Genomic DNA, 5,150 nt, shown 5'->3' with positions numbered 1-5,150 from the left:
AATGGAAATCAACTCTACTTCAGTGAAAGTGAATTGGATTCTCAACATGCGGCTTTTACTTTCTTTTCCAATTCCAAGGCACAAGTTTTCAAATCATTGAATTCCCCTTTACATGAAGTCCCTAAGGCATGATTTTATTTTCAAGACAACTTTTGTTGCCTGTCGATAATTTATTGTAACTCATAAGCGAAACATAGAATGGTTGTGCAATGCTGAAGTCCTTTAAGCTTTCTAACCAACCTATGTAGCAAGCGTTAGGCCAACAACTCCCAAACCAGATGGCTTTAGGGTGCTAAGTGTAGAGACACTCCATAGGGCTTAATAGCTCAAGTTGGAAAGGCTACGAACTCCGACGAACCATGTTTATTACCAGTTTATTTTTTTGAATGACCGTGCAATGTTTAAGTCCCTTAAGCTTTCTAACCAACCCTTGTAGCAAGCGTTAGGCCAACAATTCCCAAACCAGACGGCTTTAGGGTGCTAAGTGTAGAGACACTCCTAGGGCTTAATAGCTCGAGTTGGAAAGGCTACGAACATCAACTGGTCATTTTTTTTTCTTTCTTTCTCATTTTTTTTTTTTTTTTAGACAACTTAAATCATGCCAAAGATATTCATTTATCAGGTTCATCAAATCAAATTAACTAGGCCAAGGTCAAGGTCGATCAAATTGCATGCCTCACAGTTTAGTTTCCAATGTGCATATGTGCATTGTGAAGCTTAAAAGAGTGTCAAATCCAGCAAGAATCTAATTGAGACATTTATACAAACTAATTTGAATCCACATGATCATTTCAACTCAAATTTTTCTTTATTTTCAAAAATGTCAATTGCTTCTATACACAAGGTATTAAACATATGCTTCATCTCCAACTAATGTCAAGTTATACTATCATTGCTTAGCAAAAATGCAAAACAAAAAATGCATAAATGCACCCCCAAACTTGAATAACACAGTGTCCTCAATGTGTGAAGACAAGCATACCAAAATAAGAGCAAAGGGGGGAAAAGAACAATAATACCAAGTGGAGTGACGACGACGTAGATGTGCAGCCATGTGAGTGCGCAACGGCGTCCCCCAAACTTGGACATGAAGACCTGAATTTTAGTGCAAGATAAAAATCCAAACAAAACACAAATGCAGACATTAGCCACAAGTTTAAAATAGATAACAAAATAGGGCCAAAAGTGGGGAATTTAGAGAGATGAAGTTGGCTCAGGAAATTCGTCAAACACGTGGTGTGCAAGACAAAAAGGAAGAGGGCCAAAGCTTGATTAGAGATGAGAAAATCCAAAAATTTGGCCCTGCAAATGCAATACACAACTCCCAAACAATCACAAATCCTTCACACAAGCAATCCCATCCTCCATTGATCAAAAATGGAAAGAAAAAGAGGGTTAGACACTTACCCAACAATGGAGAACACAAGGCCCATTATTTGTGGTTAATGGAAGATGTGGATGAGAGATTGATGGATGGGTGGGTAAGCATGCATGGGGAGTGGAAGGAAATAGATAAGCATGTATGGAGAGGTGTATGCATGCATGCATGGTGAGAAATGTGGGGTGGAAGTGGTGGTGCATGCATGAATGCATTTCCTTGTGTGGTGGTTTGGTTATGGAGGGATGGAGTGGTTGAGTTGCAGAGAGGGAAAGATGGGTTGTGTGTGGGTTGGTTGGTTTGTGTGGATGTTGGTGAGGCTCGGTTAAGAGGGATGAGTGGTTGGTGTTGGGCTCGAGCACTCCAAATGGGAGTTGGAGTGCTCGAGTTTTGGGCAGTGGGTTCGGGATTGTGAGGATGGTGTAGTTGGTTCACACTTCGAGCACTCGAAATGGGACTTCGAGTGCTCGAAGTCTTGGCAGTGAGTGAGGGAGATGTGGTAGTGAGGTGGTGGTTGGTCGAGAGTGGTGAGTCAAGCAAGGTGGTGAGTGTGGGTTTGATGGGTTGAGGTTTGCCGAGAGAGATGAGGAAGGTTGGGGGGTTGATGGTGGTGAGTTGTGGGTTGCATGCATGGTGGGATGAGATGAGGGTGGTGAAGTGAGGTTGGTGTTAGCCGAGAGGAGAAATGAGGTTGGGTTAGTGAGGAGGTTGATTTGCAGGGGCATACATGGAAGTTGAGGTGTGATTGTGTGGTTGAGTTTGCATGGTGTTGATGGGGTTGCATGGAAGTTGATTATGGGTTGTGTATGGAAGAGAGAGAAGCCGAGAGTTAGGGTTGCATGGGGTGGGTTGGGTGGTTTGTTGTTGAGGTTGCCAAGAGAGAGGGTTGGTTGGTTTGTGGGTGATGGCCGAGAGTTGGGAAGGTTGGTTTGAGAGGGATGGTGAGAAGGTTGGAGGTTGGTTGGTGCATGGTTATGCATGTGGATGGGGAGTTGGCTGCGAGAATGGGAGTTGAGAAGATGGGTTGAGGAAGTGGATGAGAGAGAGAAAGGTTGGAGGTGAAGCAAAATTCGAGCACTCCAAAGTGGGTCTTCGAGTGCTCGAAGATCCGGCAGAGGGCAAGATGGTTGGCGCAAGGAAGTTGGAGCACTCGAAATGGCCTTTTCGAGTGCTCGACATTTTGGCAGAGAGTGAGGGTTGGTTGGTGCATGGAATTCAAGCACTCAAACCAGAATTTAGAGTGCTCGAAATGAGAGCAGTAGGTTCAGCATTGTGGGTTGAAGAATTTGGAGCACTCAAATTGGAAGCTAGAGTGCTCTAAATGAAGGCAGTGAGCTTGGGATTGATGGTTCACATTTAGAGCACTCCAAATGGGAGCTAGAGTGCTCTAAATGAAGGCAGTAGGCTCATGGAATCTTGGTTAAAGCCTTGGAGCACTCGGCAGTGAGCATTGAGGTTGAGAGATGAATTTTTGCTGCATTGTAACATTTGTGCTTCATTCTTATGCATTGTGAATGTGAATATGATCAACTGAGAGCTGAAGAATTGATAAAACCTTGCAATATGCTTCCAAATCAATGCATGGATAGAATAGTTTCACCTTGCATGCATGGATAGAAAGTGAAACTTGGCACATTATTCTAATGCAATGCATGGATGGACTTGTGGGAAAAAAAATTTCAAAAACTTTGCAATTGCAGGGATGGAAAAATTGCCAAGCTCTAAGCTTCAATGCAATGCATGGAAAATTTTGAAAATTTTTCAAACTGAGCAATTTTTCTCCAATGCTTGGATGAATTTAGGAGAAAAGACAAAAAAAAAAAAAAAAAAAAAAAAATTGAAATTGCACATCATCTCAAATGCATGGAAAATTTTTAAAACTTTGCAACTCCATTTTAATTCAATGCATGGAAAATTTTAAACTTTGCACTTCATCTCAAATGCATGGATGAAATTTGGTCTATTCAAATGCATGGATGAATGCAGGAAAATTTTTAAACCTTTGCAACATCACACAATGCATGAATTAAATTGCTGAATATTTTTTTTTTTTTTTTTTTTTTAAAAAAAAAAAAAAAAACTTTGCAAATTCATTCCAATGTAATGCATGGATGGAAAATGTTGAAAACTTTTCAACTTCTTTCTAATGCATGGACAATTTTTAAACTTTTGAACTTTAATCCATTCTAATGCAAGGAGGGAAAATTGTCAAACTCTACACTTCATTGCAATGGATGGAAAATTTAGAAAAATTTTCAAATTGTGCAAATTTTTTTTTTTTTTTCAATGAGTGTATGGATGATTTCAAGAAGATTTCCCAACTTTTGCAACCTCACACAATGCATGGATGATTTTGAGAAAATTTTCAAGCTTTGGAACATCTCTTTAATGCATGGATGAGATTAAGAACATTTCAACAATGCATTAAAAATGAGAGATTGCACATGAGTTGCATGCCAAAGATCCTATGAAATTGCTCAAAAGCGATGGAAATTTCCGGGAATGAAAATTAGAGCTGAGAAGGTCTAAGAGGCCAATCTAAAATTGCGAAACACAACTGAAGACCATTTCAGAAAAATCAAATTTTTGGCTTATCGAAACCATTTCCCAGAAAATTTCAAGGCACGAGCAATTTAAAAAGGTAGAGAAGCTTGGAACATCAAAAGAATTTATTCCCTTGCTTTGCTAAATTTAATGTCGATAGCTAAACGAAGTTAGAGCAGGTACTAATCCTCAAAAATCTCAATAGCTAGACACACCGAGATCAGGTTAGTCCTCTTTACCCTATACCATGTCTCTCAAGAGATTCAAGCTTCCCCAAATAGGATAATTCTTTTAAAAGCGAAGGAGGAAGAGCTTGAAGACAAAAGTGGAAAAGAGGTAGCGGAAAGACCTCAATCCACTCTTCATCCTCAATGAAGAACTTTGGACTATGGGGCTGATTTGGATTATAGGAAGATGGAGTAGGTGAGAGTGCACCTAGCAAAGGCTTTTGAAGGGTCATATTGAGCACGGGAATGCTCGACAACTTATCCTTCAAAATTTCAACATCCTCCTCACACTTATCCGGCGGTTCGGGCTCAACAACTTGAGACAACTCAAGTGAGTGAATGGGATGAGATGCAAGCTCCCAAGAAAGAGATACATTTGATGTTGACCAAGGAAGAGAATGAATAGGTGGATGAATATTAAGCAAAGAATTCACCTCCGAAATGGAATTGTCAACATTAAAATCCTCACAATTGAAATGAGCCAAACAAGCTTTTAGAGGATCCTCCATTGAAGGAGGTGCATCAAGCAAAGGATTATTTAGGGGTTGTTCTGGAGTTTTAAAGGATGCAATCTCATCATCTTTTTCCTCATTTTTAACCACAAATTCTTCCATTTTATGAGTGGCAACAATTTGATTTTCAACCACCATTTCATCATTTTCATATGTGATGACCATTTGATCATTCTCATGATGAAAGTTACTATGAGTAATCTCATCATTCATAGAATTTTCTTTTGGATTGGCCACAAGTTCAATGGAAAATTCTTCTTCATTTCCATGATTTAGAGCATCAACCATTTGTTGAATTTGGGCTATTTGGTCATCTAAATCAACTCTAAATTGGGAATGAGAATGAGTGGTGGATTGCATGCTAACAATGTCATCCAACATTTTCTTGTTGGACTCCATCATTTGCGTGTGCATAGACTCCATCATTTGGTTGTTAGCAACAATTAACTCATCCAACGGAGATGGTGGAAAAGGAGAAGAGGGCGGGAA

The sequence above is a fragment of the Cornus florida genome, unplaced genomic scaffold (genome assembly GCF_030987335.1).
Source record: "Cornus florida cultivar Cherokee Brave unplaced genomic scaffold, ASM3098733v1 CherokeeBrave_3.0.0_Hap2_Chr05, whole genome shotgun sequence".
NCBI lineage: Eukaryota > Viridiplantae > Streptophyta > Magnoliopsida > Cornales > Cornaceae > Cornus > Cornus florida.
This window is presented reverse-complemented; position numbering follows the sequence as displayed.